The sequence below is a fragment of the Saccopteryx bilineata genome, chromosome 4 (genome assembly GCF_036850765.1).
Source record: "Saccopteryx bilineata isolate mSacBil1 chromosome 4, mSacBil1_pri_phased_curated, whole genome shotgun sequence".
In the NCBI taxonomy this organism is placed as follows: Eukaryota; Metazoa; Chordata; class Mammalia; order Chiroptera; family Emballonuridae; genus Saccopteryx; species Saccopteryx bilineata.
This window is the reverse complement of record NC_089493.1, coordinates 42,435,590-42,455,710: the sequence shown is the minus strand read 5'-3', so window position 1 is coordinate 42,455,710 and position 20,121 is coordinate 42,435,590. Positions and strand designations below refer to the sequence as shown.

Sequence of the window (20,121 nt, the reverse complement as noted above, 5' to 3'; positions counted from 1 at the left end):
TATTTGGCTGAATAGGGCTCTTTCTTTTTCCATCAGAAATTTCTCAGATGCTGCATGTGCTCTGGAAAAGTAAACCTACAAATAAAAATTCTAAAACAAAAACAAAACTTATCTTATAAAAGTTATACCTTTCCTTTCTTTCACCTCTACTCATTAAACGATCTGGTGTAAGCATGTGATGTGCACACATAAAATATAAAAATGTACATTTTCATAAGGCTTTTTCCCCCTAAGGCTTTCAAAGCTTTCACACTCTTATGTCATTGGATCTTATAGACCATTTTGAGACAGAGAAAAGGTCAAGGCCTTAGTACTAAATGGCTGCTAGGAAAATGAACACTGTGTTTTTTTACATGAGTAAAGAAGACTCCCTGGATTTGGAGCTGAGGTCTCTTGCTGAACTCCCAGCACCCCAGGATGAGTCATTGTGGAGGAAGACCCTCCAGCCCCGGTCAAGCTTTCAGATGACTATAGCCCCAGCTGACATCTTGACTACACCTTCTTAACAGACTTTGAGCCAGAACCACCCGGTTTAGTTATCCCCAAATTCTTATTGCACAGAAATGGGATGAAATAATAAACATTTGTTGCCACCAGTTTTGAAGTAATTTGTTCAACAAAAAGCTTGAATCCATGGTATTTTTGGAGAATACAGAAATGAGCTAATACCATGAGGTGCCATGGTGTCAAGTGCAGAAAAGCAATAGCATCTCAGAGACCATAAATTTAGCAACAGAAGAACATCAAAGCCAGAGGTGACCAGGAGAAATATATGTCACTGCCCAGCCCTGCCAAGAATCCTCAGAGACAGTAAGAGAGATGTTAAATTTCCCCATAGGTAGGGTGAAGGTTTCAACCAATTTTATTTAAATATTAAATTACATACAGGTAGCTATCATTGTTTTGTTTTGTTTTGTTTGTTTTGTATTTTTCTGAAGTGAGAAGCAGGAAGGCAGAGAGACAGACTCTCACATGCGCCCAACCAGAATCAACCTGGCAAGTCCACTAGGGGGCAATGCTCTGCCCATCTGGGGCATTGTTCCATTGCAACTGGAGCCATTCTAGTGCCTGAGGTGGAGGCCATGGAGCCATCCTCAGTGCTCGGGCCAACTTTGCTCCAATGGAGCCTTGGCTGTGGGAGGGAAAGAAAGAAAGAGAAAAAAAGAGGTGGAAGGGTAGAGAAGCAGATGAGCGCTTCTACTGTGTGCCCTGATTGGGGATCAAACCCGGGACTTCCACACACTGGGCCGATGCTCTACCACTGAGTAAACAGGCCAGGCCACTATCATTGTTTTAAAAAGAGAGAATATGGGAAAGATATTTGACAAAGAAGAAATGGCATGGGCCAAGGCATGTCAACACCCTGGACATTAGTTATCACTTTAGATGAGCCATAAAGCATCCCAGTACATAGCCAGGTAATAGATTTGGTAATAGTAGTTGGCCTGCTGCCTCTATTTTCCTCCTTTAAAACAAAAATATACGAGAGCTGTAAAGCATGAGTGCTCACAGTTGATGACATTACACCATCAGATTGCTGTGCAGACAAGATGAACTATGAAATCCTGTATAGTGGAAGATACGTAAAAGCTACAGAACTCTGGTTCATTTCTGATCTGTTCAGAGAGTTGCCCTTTTCTGAACAGATAGTTTTCTCATTCAGTGAAATTTTACTAAACATCCCAAAAGATGGAGGAAGTGGCCTAAAACATTAGCCTACAAGATCCCATGCTTGTGGATAAAAATCTTTAAAAAAAAAAGTCTGACCAGGCAGTGGCACAGTGGGTAGAGTATCAACCTGGTATGCTAAGGACCCAGGTTCAAAACCTCGAGGTCACAGGCTTGAGCACAGGCTTGCTCAACTTGAGCATGGGATCATAGATATCACCCTAAGGTTGCTGGCTTGAACCCATGGTTGCTGGCTTGGCACGGGGTCACTGGCTCAGCTGAAGCACCCCCCTATCAAGGCAAGTATGAAAAAGCAATCAATGAACAACTAAAGTACGACAACCACAAGTTGATGCTTCTCATCTTTCTCTGTCCCTGCCTGTCCCTATCCCCGCACTAAAACCAAAAATCAGTCCAAATTTAGAGGGTCATGAACTGGCATCAGAAAAATGATTGCTGAATCCCAGCTTTACTGTTATTAAAACTTGCTGTGTGATACTGGGCAACTGGCTTGAGTTTCCCCTTTGACAAAACAAGGAAGTAAAATAATCTTTGAAACCCCTTCTACCTTCATGATTCCACTTTCATATTTTATCTATATGACATAAAATAAAAATAAGATATTTTCATAGTCCCACAATTTTGCCATCAAGCAGGCAAGGCCCCCAAATGATTGAACGAACACTTCACATTTTTGTAAAATATTCTGGAGTTATGTGGATCCAGGGGAGAATTTTATGATCAAATCAGATTGGAGGGCAGGGAGCAAACAATAAAGATTTAATATAACCTCAACTGCATTTCCAAAACAGAGCTTTTCTTCAAGGTGTATTTTCACCCAGATGTTGAGTTTTAGAATATTTGTGCGAAAGGAGTCCTGCCACTGCTCTGAAAAACTTCCCATCTGTAATTAAGTGTCAGCCACCTGCTTTCTGAATCCAATTACGACAGAAAAAGTGGGGGTGAACTGCTAACCTATTCAATGTCTGTGTTTCGTGGCCATATGCTCCTTCTGCCCACTATTCAAAATGACATCTGAACGCTAAAAGAAGCAGAGAAGACAGCCTGTAGAAATGGCAGCAACCAACATGTCCGCCACTCAGATAAAATGGTAGATGACCTTCAAGTTGCAGGTCTTTGTCCATCTTTCAAAGCACAGTATATAGGTTCACATAGCCACCCCCATGAGTTTGGTGCGCCCACCCCAGAGTTGAATGACATTAGAGAATAAATAAGAAAAGATTGACTGTTATTGATTCAGTGGGAATATTTCTAAACCTAAATAACCAACTGCAATCTTACTTTGAAAGCTTTTTCTTTTTTTCCTCGACATCATATCCTCTCTCCCTGGCAAGTGTCTGGCACAGAGGAAATGCTCAGTAAATATTAGCTGAACAAACAGATGAATGTCTACACTGCAGCTTGCTTTGCTGAGGGAGGAAGTGGGAGGGGAGGTTTCATTGTTTATTAGAATTCTGTGCCTCAATTATCTTATTAAATCAATCACAAGGATCTTTAATAAACAAACAAAAGAAGATTTCCCTAACTTCTTCACACTTTGATTTTGGATGCTGCCTTCTTTTGCTATATTCTACACAGCAAATTAACTCAGATAAATAAACTCTGACCAAATTGCTAATTGATACTGGATATTAGCTTCTAATGGCTTAAAACAGTGGACCCCAACCTTATTTTGGGCCACGGACCGGTTTAATGTCAGAAAATATTTTCACCGACCGGCCTTTAGGGTGGGACGGATAAATGTATCACGTGACCAAGACAAGCATCAAGAGTGAGTCTTAGACGGATGTAACAGAGGGAATCTGGTCATTTTTTAAAAATAAAACATCGTTCAGACTTAAATATAAATAAAACGGAAATAATGTAAGTTATTTATTCTTTCTCTGTGGACCGGTACCAAATGGCCCACGGACTGGTACGGGTCTGCGGCCCAGGGGTTGGGGACCACTGGCTTAAAAAGCATCCCTTTCAGAGCAAGTCAGTAGCACTTTCCCTATCATTTGCTATCAAGGTATCCTAATGGCTCAGCAGTCCTCTGAACAATTTAGTGCATTTCTGCCACCAGTGGGCAGATAAGCTGTCCTGTCAAGCATCATCTTTGACAATCTTAAATAGAAATAGTCCAGAATCTGTTTCTTTGTCAAGTCTGGGCATTTTCAAGTTTCAAAGACAAATGAAAGACAACATTAAAAAAAAAAGCCTTAGCTGTCTTATTAGATTTAATAATCAGGTTTGTGGGGTTTTTTTAAACACTTGGTCACTAGTTTTCCAACTAAAATGTATGTGATTATTGTTCAGTGTATTGCCCAAATGCACACACAAAAGGGGACCAACATGTTAAAACATTCTTAGTAGTGACAAAACTGTGTTTTTCAAAGTAAATTGGGTTCCGGGTATAATATACAAGAAACATGAGCATTACCCTAAGAGTACTCAAGACACAGGGGCGAGGAGGCTGTAGAGTTTGCCAAGAAAACTGGTGACAGTCTGCTTGATATTATTTTTTTCTGGGGATAAACGCAAATATCATCAATAGCTGCTGTGGGGTTTAAGGAAAAAAGCTACCTGATCTCAGGTTTTCATTGTCTCCTGGAAGTTACTTGGATTCCGCCTGAAACATACCATCTTCTTCATCTCCACTTTGGTGCCATCTTAAACTCTTCTCTCCTTTATACTTTACAGTCACAACCTCTGTGGGTCCTTCCTTCATAATATCTCTTAGACCTGTCCCTTCTTGTCATCTCACTGAAATATTATTTTAATTGCTTCTTAATTGATCTTTTTCAGACTCTCTCCTCCCCAATCCATTTTATACAATCCCAATGGTTTAGTCTTAAGAATAAGAATGACAATAATAAATAAAAAATGGCTACCATTTGGGGATGCTATGTGCCAAGTGTTGTAAGTGCCTCGTGTAAGTTCTTATTTAATCCTAATAGTAACCTAACAAGATAGGTACTACCATTATCTCCATTTCCTTGCTAGATGAAAAAAAATTACAAGCTTATAGAGGATAATTAACCTGCCTATGTGATCATGTCTGTTTTTGAACTTAAGAATTCTGTCAGAATTCAAGTTAATTGCCTTTGCCACCTCAACTCTCTGCCTTCCCAAAACACATAAATTAACGCCCCCAAACATACAATTACCAAACTCGATATCTGTCATGCGACCCCACAGCACTAGTGCCCACTTCAGACACCATAGCCAACTGGGTACATTGCTGTCTCCTGTGTACTACACATTTCAGGGTCCTAAGTTTTGTTCATGGCACCGCACTAGTCAGAGCTCCGGCCTTCTTCCTTACCTTAGCTGTCCAAACCCTGGCCCTCCAGGTCATATTCTGTTTACGAAATTGCAGTCACTAAATTGTTTCACCCATTCTCTTCCCACCCTTCTCCCAGCTTCTTTAACACGAATAATTGTATCCAAAAGACTGGTTACTTCAAAGAAGGTTATGTTCTTTGAACACAAACACCCATCTTTTAGCTCCTCTGTTTGCCATATAATTGCTAATAATAGTAGGCACAGAGAGGAGGTGTTCCATAAATGTTTGCTGATGTGAAGTGAATATAAATGACCATTTAAGAATGTGAAAACGAATGCGCAGAGGCTCCATTATATATCACAGGATCTTCAAAGGCATTTTATCTCCTACCCATGTTTAATGGTATGCTTCATTCATCACATAGGTACTAAGTCAATGTGTCGTTTTAATAATAGTAATGACTTCTGTATTCTCATTTCTGCTACATTTTAATTTTTCAGCATGTTTCATTTTTAAAAACAAATCAACAGTAACAAATAACAAGTCTCAGAGCTTCAGATCGACTTGCTTCCCAGTTAGCAACTCACCTTTAAAAATCCAATTAGTGATTCTGTGATTAATGAAGGAAAAAGGAAACTCCCTTCATTGTTTTGTGACTTTATCATCTTTCTTTTCTGTGCTTTTCCTGATCCTCCATGATTAATTTGTCATGGTCTTATCTTTTTTTTTTTTTTTCAGTCCTGAAGGTCCTCGTGGCCAATGCTATTTCATTTGTCTAGAGTGAAGCTTATCAAGACTCTGACCTCATTAACCCAACTGTGGCACACAGCATGAAAGTACCCCGTTTCTGATTCACTGTGCTATTGACAACTGCCAGTGGCCTGATATATTGGCTTTAAGATCATCTGGCCTCAGTCATTTTTCAGTAAAAATTAAGCAGCTGGGATGACAGATGATCCTTTCAGCAGCATGTTCGACCACAGAGGAAGGAGGGAGAATAGAGTAACCACAGAGGAAAGCAGGGTCCCCCAGGAGGAAAGTGGCATCCGTGCTGACAGGGAAGAGGGTAAGTAGGCTGCGTCGGGATGGTTGCTCTGGCAACTGCCTGCACAGGGCTTCACCATTCCTGCAGACCACAAGTAGGCTCTACTTAATGAGGCCACAGGTTAGCACTGTAGACAAATGAAGATGTCTGTGCTTATCACCTCTAGTACATCATCCTATCCCTAGTAAATGAAGCTAGACTTGACGATTTAAAAACTGGCATGATATTCCAGCTCCACCTTGGGCAAAGTCACTGAAACTCAGTTTCCTCGTTGCAAAATAAAGATAATAATGCTCATCCTGTGTTCTTCAAAAGGTGGAAGAGAAACTTAAAAAGTGGTAATAGATATAAAAATGGTTCGAAGAAAAAGTTTTGAGTATCATACAATTTAAAACATATTAGTGTGGCTCTGACATGCATTCCCTTCAAATACAGAAATGGGAACAATCTGAAGCATCTGTAACATCCCTCCCTCCACCCCCACTATTTCCAGAGAGCCTCCTCCTTCAACTTGTCATGTGGACAAAGTAACAGAAATCATCTGATGTTTGCAGAATTCTACCCCCATCAATCTTGATCAACAAGCTCATGTCCATCCATCATATTATTTTCAATGGCCCAATTTGACACTCTATTTCTGTTCTTTGTGCTTCACAAACCTCATTTGTTTGACAAGATCTCTAACATGAGCTGTATTTAAGAAGGTAATCAAGTCCCCAGGTAGACATTTCAAGGAATAAACTATAATATCTAACACTTCAGACTGACTTCATTAAGACACTTTCCTTAGAATCACTAAGTAACAACAACAGGAAAAAACAGGATTGACCACATGTCTTAATTAGGGAATGAGTTTTCATTTTACAGCGATTAAATCCAGGTCCCCTCGGAACAGCCAACTTCCCTACTGTGAGAATAAACAAAATTCAATGAACGAAAATAAATTTCCATACACAGCTTTTCAGGCAAACATCTGCTAACTACATAATGAAGTACACTCTTAGTTGAAGAGTGAAAATAGGTAAGCCCATCTTCCTCCTTTTGATGCTACACTTTATATTTAGCACCAAACTGTATCTGTAATAACAAATTATGATATTGAAACCTTTAGCATGAAACATCATAATATAATGGTAAGAAGCATCCTGTGAAAACAAAGACAAATCAGCAGCTGCCTAATTAGCTCTGTTGCTGTAGCTACATTAGACTCCCTGAGTCTTGGGAATTTTGTGAATAAACACAATCAATAACAAGTCTGCGGCGCAAGTGCTTGGTTCATCCTTATGAGAAATATAACAACTCTACCTTATTCATAAAGGTAAATCTACCCTTAAATCTCTACTGTGTGTAAAAGTAAGTAACAATGTTCTGATCCTGTGAAACCACACCCAGGTTTTGAGTTTCTTTCAATAGATGCTAGAGTGGAGTTCTGCTAGCAAGTGAGCAAGTCAGTCTGTGACTCTATGTAGGCTCTTGGCTTAAAGGACACTCCTTGGAGACCAACAGCATCACTTGTGATCAGGGAAATACACAAAAAGGAGGGGGAGGCATGCAAATTCTGGCTTTACATTTTGCTCGCTATAGAAGAAATTTTTCCGAGCTCTATGGATGGTTTTGTGAACCACTCCCAGTCCCCCTTAAGTTTCCAACGAAAACTTCCAAGGAATGAAGGCAGACGCTTTAAAATAGCCTCTCTCCTCTCCTCCACGTCTGCTTTGCCCTGAAATGAGGTGCCCGGATCCTGGCAGACCCTTGGGATCAGCTTAGGAAGGCAGATTTCTCACTTTTAAGAACTGCAACTCTAAAGAATTCTTGGCTGCTTCCTCACCAGCCAGGGCTCTACACATATTTAGGATCTACACAGGTCATGTTCTGTCAGTGACCAGGACGCACACGACACAGCTGGGCGCCTCCAAGCAGCACCTTCCGACAACCATTCTGGAGTCTCCGGCAGAGCCTGACATCCGCGTCTAACCCGCAGGCCCCCTTTCTAATTAAGTGACCTTTCCAAGGAGCATCCTCCTGCCGCGTCCCGGGGGGGGGGACCGGCCAAGGTCTGAGTAAGGATTCGCAGTGACATCTCTGCGCTAACACTCAACTGTTTGTTTTCTGCAAAGTAACAGAACACATTTCGTTGGCCGCCGCAGCCCTCATTCACTGCCCAACTGCTGGGCACTGTTTGGCATCGGGGACACTGGGATCGATGCTTTGAAAGGAGCAAATTGCAGTCTTCGGGAACTTCTCAATCACCGCTGTGAGGCCGGGAGGGGAGGGAGAGAAGAAAGAAATCCCACACAAAAGCAGCTAGCCCTGCAAGCTCCGCCTGGACAAAGGCCCGCTCGGTGGTGCGGAGCTGGGAGGCTGGGCTGGAGCGAGGAGTGCGGCGAGTGCCGAGGCCTGCGCGCCGCGCCCAGCGCGCCGGGGGCTGCCCCTGTTTCCCCGCGCCGGGCACGGCGTTCCGACCCGGGCGCGGATGCACACCTGGCGCGCCCTGACTGCCGCGCTCCCGAACTGCACAGCTCCGGGGGCGACCCCACGCCGCCCGAGGCTCGGGCTCGGTCTCGGTCCCCGCCCCCAGTCTGCATCAGTCGCCCGCGTGGCAGGAGCCCGTCCTCACCTGTGCGCTTTCAGCGGAGCAGCGCGCGGAGAGCGGCGGCGCCGGCGTTCGGCATCCCCGCCGCGGCCCCTGCAGCGGTGGCGGTCCGCTCCGCGGTCTGGGATGCCAGGGGGGAGGGCGCTTCGCTTTGTTGCTTATTCATGAGGCCGCAGTTACGGCCGGGGATTGGACGGATGATGTGCCCGCCCCGGCTTCGCTGCCACTGACACCCGATGCGGTCGCCCCGCGCCCCGGGCGCCCAGTTCCCCAGCCTCAGCTCCTACGCTGGGGACCTAGCCGTGGGAGCGGGTCCCGCTCGGAGAGGGGCGCCTGAGACCGTTCCCGAGACCCTTCCCGAGACCCCCTGCCCTGCTGCACTTTTCTGAAGCCTGGCTTCCTGCGACAGCTTTCCCTCAGAGTCTACGAAGAAGAAACCAGGCTCCGTTTTCTCTAGAAGACCGCAAATTTCTATGGTTCTTGGTTAGGGCAAGGGGCGCAAATTGGAGGCTGCAGGATGTTTCTTGCGGAAATTGTACTTGGTAGCCGTGCCCCTAAATAAGACCCTGTAAAGTAGCCCTACACGAAGTGTTCCCTTCTCAGTCACTCAGAGAAGTTGAACACAAGTGCTATTAAAAAGTAGGGTTTATTGAACCCTCTACTCCTGCCAGGCACAATGCTAGGTACTTCCTTCACTCGTTTCCTGCTTAATCTACCCAATAACCCTGAAAAGGAGATTTTGGTAATCCCTGTTTATCAGGGGAGAAAGTTGAGGCTCAAGGCTGTGTAACTTGCCTGGTCTATGACTAATGAGGCCATGGTTGTTCATGACCTCCGTCTCTCAAGAACTGTTTTCTTTTCCTATTACTCCTAATTGTAGGTAAAAACAGGTGTCAGGAACCTAGAAGCGCATTCTGGACCCCTCACAGCACTTTATATTTGCAAAGCACTTGCCACACACATTATCTCTTGTACTTAGTGACTCCCTGCTTTTTAATAGCTATCTTAGTCCTGTTTTCCAGTTTTTGTAAGCATCTTGAAGTCAGAATAAGGTCTCCTTCACCTTTGACCCCCACACTTAACACACAATTGTGCAGTTATTTTAACTATTCCACTCCTCTTTAGAGTGGAATAGAGATTGAGTTGAATGGAATTTAGAAGATCTGCTTTTATGAGATTCAATGTACTACAATGTCATACACTGTACTGTGACAAAGCCTTCTACTTGGATTCAATTCACCCACCAAGTGAATAAGTCATACCCAACCTGGCCAAGTGGTATTTCAACATTTCATTTGTAAGTTCAGTTGTCCGAAGCTCAGACAACATCTCATGAAACCAATGTTATGTAGTATGGTGAGATTCCCAACTAGATCACAAAATAGGATCTACTTGACCCAAATGCAGGCAAGTAATAGTACTAATTTAAAAACAACTAATCAATAAGGTTAGACCAGAGGACCAAACAGATTAAAAGACAGCAGGGGGAAAGAATTGCAGCTCCCAGAAGGGCCAGCCCTAAACACAAACGAAATATTTCAAACTTTCTGTGATATCTTCCTCACTAACATCCTGGTGTTCTCCTTCTTAGACACCCATTATACTGTAGGTCCCACCACAGAACTCCATTACACACACCTGCCTTACACTCAAAGGCTTTTCTTCCCCAAAATTACCCTTCTCTCATAAAAGAATTCTTATTTCCCTTTTCCTCAATACACATTATTTCAGCTATGCAATAAAAGTAAAGTGATCTCACTGAAACTACTTTATACTGGTCCTTGATCCTTTCCGAAGTGGCTCGTACTGCTTTAAACAGCTCTGATTGATGCAATTTATCTCAACAGCTACTGTTGGCACGTGGCGGTGATAACAAGATCGCCTCTCCCACCCAGCGCTCCACAAACCGTAAACCAGGGCAAGCTGTACTGTAAAAGTCAAATCAGCAAACCACACGTAATGAGTGTCATTAGCCTTTTATGAGTAAAGCAAGAAACTGGGTGTGTGCATTGAAGAGTTTGGAAATACCTAAAACTACAATCAGTGTAAGAAAGCAAAAAAGCTCAGGAAGGCAGTTTGGGGATTGCCAGATTTAGCAAATTAAAATAGAGGACCTTAATTCAGTATTTGGGCCACGGTTATGCTAAAAATTATGTATGTACATCTGAAATTCAAATTTAACTGGTTATTCTGGATTTTATCTGGTTACCAGCGCAGTCTTAGGTGATTACCGTATTTTTCGCTCCATAAGACGCACCTGACCATAAGACACACCTAGGGTTTTAAGGAGGAAAATAAGAAAAAAAAATTTTCTGAACCAAATGGTGTATTAAAATATTTAATAAAATACTGTATTTCTTGCTTCATAAGACTCACGGGCATTTTCCCCTCTACTTTTTTGGGGGGGAGGGGGAGTGCGTCTTATGGAGCAAATAATACGGTACTTGGTCCTGGTTGGTAAAAAACTTTGCATCAGAAAGGAATTTGTCACATATAGCAAAAAACAGGAAAATCACTCCAAGAGCCAAGAGTGGACATTGTCCATTCAAATGCCAGCTAGAGGGGAGAGTATTGGCAATGCAGACTTAAACATTAGGGTATCCTTGGTAAGGCCATCACTAATGGAATAGAAATGCTTCACAGGATATCAAATAATTCTTTTTATTCTAATTCCCAGGCACCAAGTAACTATCTGACACCTTGATTTCTCATAAGGCACTGCTGAACTGAGGTGTGTGAGCTGGATTGTGTGTGTGTGTTTGTAACAGACCTGCTGCTGCTGCCCACAAAAGTTGGGTTTCTAGTGCAAAAGTGAGAACAAGACCTTGAATGGGGCTGACGTTACCAAAGTCAGTACTTTTTAAGAGCTCACATGACAGCTCTTGAAAACCAGCCGGCAGGAGTTCCCTAGACTCAGAACCACTGTTTCCTGGGGGTGTATTTTGTTTTAGTTTACTTCGTTTTGTTTTCATTTGAAATTACATGACTGACAAACACGTGAGGCAACAGAATAAAATGAAATGAAAGAAACACATGAGGCCCTGGCCGGTTGGCTCAGTGGTAGAGCGTCGGCATGGCGTGCAGAAGTCCCGGGTTCGATTCCCAGCCAAGGCACACAGGAGAAGCACCCATCTGCTTCTCCACCCCTCCCCCTCTCCTTCCTCTCTGTCTCTCTCTTCCCCTCCCACAGCCGAGGCTCCACTGGAACAAAGATGGCCCGGGCACTGGGGATGGCTCCTTGGCCTCTGCCCCAGGCGCTAGAGTGGCTCTGGTCGCAACAGAGCGACGCCCCTGAGGGGCAGAGCATCGCCCCCCCCCCCCGTGGGCAGAGCGTCGCCCCCTGGTGGGCGTGCCGGGTGGATCCTGGTCGGGCATATGCGGGAGTCTGTCTGACTGTCTCTCCCCGTTTCCGGCTTCAGAAAAATACAGAAAAAAAAAAAAGAAAGAAACACATGAGGAAAAATCTTCTTGGAAGGCTGAGGCTCTCCTCAAATCCTTTCTTACTGTCCAGTAATTTTTCCTTCCCTTTATTTTGAACCCCTTAAAACTCCTTCTTTGGATGTGTTGTTCTTATAGGCTCCCAGAGCACCAACAAAGAGGGCCAGGCATGGATGGAGGAGGACAGGAGCTGCTATGTAGAGCGGGGCTCATCTGCAAATTGGATTCACTACAAAAGAGTGTGTCTTCTTTCTGGCCTTCATAACACTTTTTTGAACATAAGCTTTTCAGCATCTCCCAATGTTCTCTGCCCAACTGTTCCCTGACTTTCATTCTCTGTTGGAGATTTCCTGGTTGCTTTTAATTTTTTAAGTTGAAATTCCCAGGAGCCAACTTCAGTGTAAAATAGTATTGCTTAGTATATTCTGCTCACTCTGGGCGTTCAATAAATACTTGGTGGTTATGGTGATGGTGATGTAAATAATGGTAATATTGTTAGAATCCATTTTATTAACTCTAATAGATGTCTTCATTGCATCCAATGACCTACTTCAGTGCTAATGAGCTTAGATTTTTACCTCTTACTAAATTGTCTTTAGTACACAGTATATTGGGAAGATAACTAGGTAGATTGAATATAACAACACAATAGTTTTTTTTAATTCATTTTAATTTATTGTGTTAACATGGATTCAAGTGTCCCATTCAATATAACACCTTCACCCCCCCATGTCGCCCATTTCATCCCCTTTGCTCCTTCTCCCTAACTCCCTCCCCCCTTCCCTCTGGGGTTTGCTGTCCTGTTATCTGTATCTCTGTGTTATGTATATATAATTTCACTAATCCCTCACCTTCTCTGATCCCATCCCCTCATCCCCTTCCAGCTGACAGCTGTCCCTCTGCTCCCTGCACCCCCGCCTCTGCCTCTATTCTGTTCCTCAGTTCATTTTGTTCATTAGATTTCACATATCAAAATGGGTTTTCTTAAACAAAGCTTTGGAACAGCAAGTTTTTATACTCTGTAGTTGTTTTTAACTCTTAACATGAGTCCATTCTGTGTAGTTATACTGTAATATTCAACTCTTATTATGCAAACACCCAGAAGAATTCTCTTGCTTCTCTGCTCTCCTCCCAAAAAAATCTATGATTATTCTACAAGAAGAATTATATTATATGCTTTACATTTTCTTCTTTTTAAAATCTGTTATTTTCTATACTCCCTTATTAAGTGTTAGGTTTCTTTAAGCCCAGAACTTTCTTATTCGGTTCTAACAAATGTTTTTGTGACTGTTGCCTTGAAAAAGGAAGATAAGAGAGGAAAGAGCTGCTAATGCAGGTACAGAAACAATATTTCTGAACAGTACATCCATTTAAAAAGAAACCTTTTAGATAAAGTCAAGGGTGAGAACATTTACAGAAAACAAATCTTGTCCCTTTTTGCAGCCATGGATAATGTCCTTATGAAACTGTCTCTTTTAAGGTTTTCTTTTCTTTTTTAAGATTTTATTTATTCATTTTAGAGAGGGGAGAGAGAGAGAGAGAGAGAAGGAGGAGTAGGAAACATCAACTCCCATATGTGCCTTGACGAGACAAGCCCAGGGTTATAAATCAGCAACCTCAGTGTTCCAGGTCAACGCTTTATCCATTGTGCCACCACAGGTCAGGAGAAACTGACTCTTTTAAAGAGATGTGAACATTAAAGGCTTAATGTTTCCTGTAGAATATACTCTTTAATCTTAAATGAGTTGGTCATCATGAATAACTATATTCAAAATGACATCTATAACTCTGGAAAATATAGGAATTGCCTTTTACTGTGTCAGACAAAGGTCTCATCTCCATCCTTGTCTCTTTTTTATATGCTTAACGGTAAATACATTGATGATTTTAATAGATTCCTTATCTTAAATTAGGAGCATGAGATACTTATTATTAACATAACAGTGTGCATATTTACTTCCTATGTTGGGAAAAATGTATTTTTTACTCTTCTTTGCCTTCAAAAAGGATAGAATTAAAAGAAATTACTTTACCAAGGAGTAGCAAAGTTAGGTCCAATGAAGAACTCTTGTCAGAGACAGTTCTTAGAGACTGGAATAAATTAGTGAAAGACAGTGTATATTTTCTTTTGTTCTAGGTTTCTAAAAAAGAATAAATTTCATTCTGGTTGTGGTCCTGACCGGTTGGCTCAGCGGTAGAGTGTTGGCCTGGCGTGCGGGGGACCCGGGTTCGATTCCCGGCCAGGGCACATAGGAGAAGCGCCCATTTGCTTCTCCACCCCCCCCCCCGCCCCTCTTTCCTCTCTGTCTCTCTCTTCCCCTCCCGCAGCCAAGGCTCCATCGGAGCAAAGATGGCCCGGGCGCTGGGGATGGCTTCTTGGCCTCTGCCCCAGGCGCTGGAGTGGCTCTGGTCGCGGCAGAGCAACGCCCCGGAGGGGCAGAGCATCACCCCCTGGTGGGCAGAGCGTCGCCCCTGGTGGGCGTGCCGGGTGGATCCCGATCGGGCGCATGCGGGAGTCTGTCTGACTGTCTCTCCCCGTTTCCAGCTTCAGAAAAAAAAAAAAAAAGATTAAAAAAAAAATTTCATTCTGGTTGAGTTAGGGTTTCTGATCAAACACCATTAGTTCAGTCAACAAAGAAATAAGTGGGATCGCTGTCAATGTGGGAAAACTACCAAATATATTTACTCTGGCTAACTGCATTGTTGTTTATTATCTGCCTCCCAATAAATGTTGCCTATTTTACTTTTAAAAAAATATGATCAGGTACTGCCATCATGTTCAGGATACACAAGTGTTTATTCAAGCTGCAGCACATTGACAGCAAAGGCAGAGAACAGACTATTACCAATAGAGGATCAATACCATATGATGATCATGTACTGGGGGGCTCATAACCAGAATAAGCTAACAATTTGAACATTGGTTCATCTAAGTTTATATATGGCATGGAAGTCAGTGCAAAAAAGAAAAAAAAAAGTCTTTCCTTCATGGTAACACTTACCTCCTGTTAAATTCCCTGTACTTGTACATTTTGACTAATTCTCCTGGCCAGACTGTCTTAGATGACAGCAGAACTGAGTTTGGGATTCGCCATCATTAAGCAATGAGCAGTTCATCATTTAACATGGGCTCTGCGTTTACTTTGGCATTGAGTTGAGCTCCATGGTTAATCAATTAATAGATGTTTTTGTGATGTGTAAATTATTGCCATAGGTGTATAATCTAACACAACTTTTGTTACAGATCTTAAATGTAATAGAGAGGGAAAAAATTAAACACACATAAACATTACTAATAATTCCTAAAATAAAATGCCCTCATGTGTTTCTTCAGTGATATAAAAATGGTACTGATTTTCATCATTTCTTTTCATAACACTACTACAGAGAGGGAATATCTAATTAAAGCCCATGTGGAGAGTCTATGTCTTAATATAGTCAGGGCGGGTGTTATGCAACCACCTTCCCCACAGAAATTCTAAGTTGTCTGACTTAACACAGTGTGTTTATAGTCTCACATCTCCCACAACACCTATGGCAGTGCCTTGACAGAGCAGCTGTTCAAAAAGTATTTGTTGACTATTTAATTATGGCTGTCACCTTATACCAAAATAAACACAGTAATGCTAATCATTTTACAACTATGAAGCACAAACTGAATACTACCCACATATAAAGGAAGTTTGACCAGCTTCTGACTGTAATATATGTATTAATCTCAATCAAATTAAATAAATGTGTTCCAATATAAGTTGCTCTGAGACCCCAAGATTTAATTATTTTTCACATCCTATGGGAAGGAGTTAATCCATGCCTGGGTATGTCCTATCTGAAACCAAAGAACTAGGACAATTGATATTTCAACTCCCCTTCTGACCACAAGTCTACAGCCTTTTTAATGGTGAAGTTCACATTAATTGAAAGAGGAGCTGCACATGAACAAAAAATATCCTTAGTGTAAGATTTAAAAAAAAAAGGAAAAGGAAAAAATGCTGTTTCAAGCAGAATCCAGAACTTTTATATCTCATCTAGGTCCGAATCTTTTGAAATATCCACAGCAATATGTTTTGTTTTATTTATTTTTGTTAAGACCTACAATATAAAGTAGACATAAAAGATGCATTTTGCAGAATCCATTCAAAGCAATTCCTCCATAATTTGTTTACAAAAATAGCCAAAGGGAAAAAAATTTTCCTTCAGAATCCAAGTGATTGAAAATGTTTCGTACAGAGAAAATCATTTACTTCTGAACTGGTCTAAAGTGTGAGGCATCACCACAGAGAAAGAAAGAAATTTGTCTCTAAAAGATTCCCAGTCAAGATAAATGGGATGGTCACGTGATCGCCTTTCTTTTCTCTTTTTGCTTTTAGGAGCTTTCTATATGTGGTTTTCAGGCCTAGTGACATGTTTTGTTTTTCTTCCATTTTTTCTCTTTGTAAAAGGCATTTTAAGGCACTCCCTGTTACCCGCTAATGTTCATTTTATGACATTGTTCTCAGCAGTCATCTTACAGAGATGAGCACTTTACACTCAGATCATATTCTGCTTGGTTCATCAAAAAATCAAAAACCTTTTTAGACTCCATTTTTTTCTGTAAATTCCATTTCTCTGGGTTGTTTTAAAAAAATACTTCTACTTGTTTTTAGGTTCTCTATTGCTGCTTTTGAAATTTTATGTCTTCTTCAGTGAGTACATTGCTCCTCATTTCGAAGACACAACAAACACTTTGGCCAGATCTTTTTTGATTTTAGACTCTTGAACTCTAGTGGGCTGCTGTGTTGGAGACAGTATTGAGGACCATAAGCAAATCCCATGTGATACAATGCATTATTCATTCATGAGCAGTTTGCAGGCCCATTCTTTTGCCTAAGGCACAATTATAAGAAATTGGCTTCCTCTCATCCTCTCCTCTCCCTCTCCTTCTACCTAGGCAGAGGAAAGTGGCTAATGTGACCAGCATCTTAAGCAGATGTTAAAGATATGGAAGAAATAAAAATATTAGAAGATATTAACATTTTCTTCACTGGAGAAAGAAACAAAGCAAAGATGGTTACCTTTATCCTCTTCCACCTTCTCCATTTCTGTCTCTGGAGGTGAACTTCCGATTGGTAAAACAAGGGACAAGTCACTTGGTTTAAGAGATAGGAGACACTTAGCCTGACCAGTGGTGGTACAGTGGATACAGTGTTGACCTGGGACACTGAGGTTCTAGATTTGAAACCCCAAGGTCACCAGTTTGAGCACGGGCTCATCCAGCTTGAGCACAGACCGACCAGCTTGAGCGTGGGTCACCAGCTTGAGCATGGGATAATAGACATGACCCCATGGTCTCTGGCTTGATCCCAAGGTCACTGGCTTGAGCAAGGGGTCACTGGTTTGGCTTGAGCCCCCAGTCAAGGCACATAAAAGAAAGTAATCAATGAACAACTAAAATGCCACAACTACAGCTTGGTGTTTTCATCACTTTCCCTTCCTATCTCTCTCTCTCTCTTTCTCTCTCTCTCTCTCTGTCTTGCTAAAAAGAGTACAGAACCAATTGATGAGGTATTGATGAGGTATTGCTTTTTGGGTAAAAAAAGCAGGTATTTCCTGAGTTGATGGCTAATGGACTTTTTTCCCCTGGAGAACTTCTGAGAGCAGAAGTGAACCTATTAATATCCCTTTATTTAAATTTCAAGGTATAATGGAGCGAATAATTTGGAGATAGATTTTATAGTGGTAGTTTTGGCATAATTCTGAAATTTTCGAAACTTCACCAAACAATTTTAACTAATAAGGCTCTTAAATTTAAATGATTTGGAGTATGTCCACCAGAGACTTCATTAACACTAATTTTCCCCCAAGCAGAAATATTCTTAAATAGGCAGAGAATGTTTTTAAATTTGCTGACATTATCCTATTATTTAAATAATTTAGCATTTTATAAACATTCACTTAACTAATGAATAGATTGGCTTTCTAAGATAAGAGAGCCAACAAGGATTCTAGAATTGAAGTAGAAGTATTGCTTAGGAACCAGGAGTGTGCATTTAGCTTCAAAATAGGATGACAATAGTTCTGATATCCTAGGATTATTAGGAGGATAGAACTAATCGCATCACTTACAAAGCTGAAAATAGGTTCTAACTGTAGTAGGGTCTGACTTGCTACAGACATTCAATATATTTCTCTTAAAACACTCTACGGTTACGGAGGTATATTTCTGCTCCAATTTCTTTATTTATCAAATGAGACATTGAGATTGCAGAAGACTGTCTGATGCCAGGCCAAAGCCCAGATCTTTGGGTCTGTACTCCAGGGCACTTCTTCACCTATGCTGTCTTTAGTAGCATTATCTGTTTCAAAGGAGTAAAGCATATTCAATGGCTTAATCAAAGATTTAGTTTTACAGCTAAGCATCATAATCTACACCAGGGGTCCCCAAACTATGGCCCGTGGGCCGCATGCGGCCCCCTGAGGCCATTTATCCGGCCCCCGTCACACTTCCGGAAGGGGCACCTCTTTCATTGGTGGTCAGTGAGAGGAGCACAGTTCCCATTGAAATACTCGTCAGTTTGTTGATTTAAATTTATTTGTTCTTTATTTTAAATATTGTATTTGTTCCGGTTTTGTTTTTTTACTTTAAAATAAGATATGTGCAGTGTGCATAGGGATTTGTTCATAGTTTTTTTTTATAGTCCGGCCCTCCAACGGTCTGAGGGACAGTGAACTGGCCCCCTGTGTAAAAAGTTTGGGGAACCCTGATCTACACTGACTCACCCTGGTTGGATATCTTGGTTGGTTAGTTTCCCCATGAAGTGTAGCAGTTGCAGGTTCGATCCCTGGTCAGGGTATAGGAACAGATCAATGTTCCTGTCTCTCTCTCTCTCTCTCTCTCCCTTCATCTCTCTCTAAAATCAATCAACAAATAAAAGTTTTTAAATAACCTACATTGACACCTTTGTGCCTGGGCCCATGTTCTTTCATCTGACTTGTCTCACCTTTCTTCTTTCTTCTTTTCTTTTCTTTCTTTCTTTCTTTTTTTTTTTTTTTTTTTTTTGTGACAGAGACAGAGAGAGGGACAGAAAGACAGGAAAGGAGAGAGATGAGAAGCATCAATACTTTGTTGCTACACCTTAGTTGTTCACTGATTGCTTTCTCATATGTGCCTTGACGGGGAGGCTCCAGCAGAGTGAGTGACCCCTTGCTCAAGCCAGCGACCTTGGGCCTAAGCCAGAGACCTTGAGCTTCAAGCCAGCGACCTTTGGGCTCAAGCCAGTGACCATGGGGTCATGTCTATGATCCCACACTCATGCCAGTGACCACGGGGTCATGTCTATGATCCCACACTCATGCCAGTGACCCCCTCCCAAGCTGGTGAGCCCGTGCTCAAGTCAGCGACCTCAGTGTTTCAAACCTGGGTCCTCTGCATCCAGTTCAATACTCTATCCACTGTGCCACCACCTGGTCACCTCACTTTTCTTCTTTAGCTGGCTAAGGATGCTTACTCATTTACGAGACTCCTCTTGAGCGTAACCTCCGGGAAACTGTCCCTGATTACCTAGCCTGGGCTGAGTACCCTTTTCAGGCTCCCATCCCACCTGGTCATACCTGCCTCATAGCATACAGGGTCAGAATAGCTACGCCTCAGGCAACCAGTCTCCTCCTTGGCACACCCTGCTAAGCCTGCCTCAGGCATCCCATTCCAGCTTCTGTCACTTTCCAGCTTGCATCCTCTCCTTAACCTGCATCATGCCTCTGCCTCGACTCCTCCTCAGTTTGTCCCACTTCCCAACCTGTGTCCCTCTCAGTGTTTATCCTCCCAGTCTATATCCTCCCCTTCCCAGTACTCTCAACATACTCTCCCACCAGACTGTATCTTCCTGTCTCAATCCCTCTGGCCTGTGTACCTGCGTGAAAAGAATGATTCTAAGTCAGCGCCAAAGATTCCTCTCAGTTATTCAATCAAACTCTAATCTAGGGGCTGCTGTGCAGTGATTTTGCAGATGTAATTAAGGTGCCAAATTAGTTGATTTTAAAACAGACAGAGTATCTGGGTAGACTTGATCTAATCACATGAGCTCTTTAATTCTGGGTCTAGAAATTAGA

At 42.1% G+C, this 20,121-nt stretch overlaps 1 protein-coding gene across 1 annotated transcript in view; it reads right to left on the bottom strand.

Annotated features, from left to right (window-relative positions):
- ARMH4 (armadillo like helical domain containing 4) overlaps positions 1–8,714 on the bottom strand; it is a 116,183-nt gene extending 107,469 nt beyond the window's left edge. The window contains exon 1 of the mRNA XM_066276419.1: positions 8,620–8,714. The gene's annotated coding sequence lies outside the window, so the exon portion shown is untranslated. The remainder of the gene's footprint in view (positions 1–8,619) is intronic.
- Positions 8,715–20,121: the final 11,407 nt, after the last annotated feature.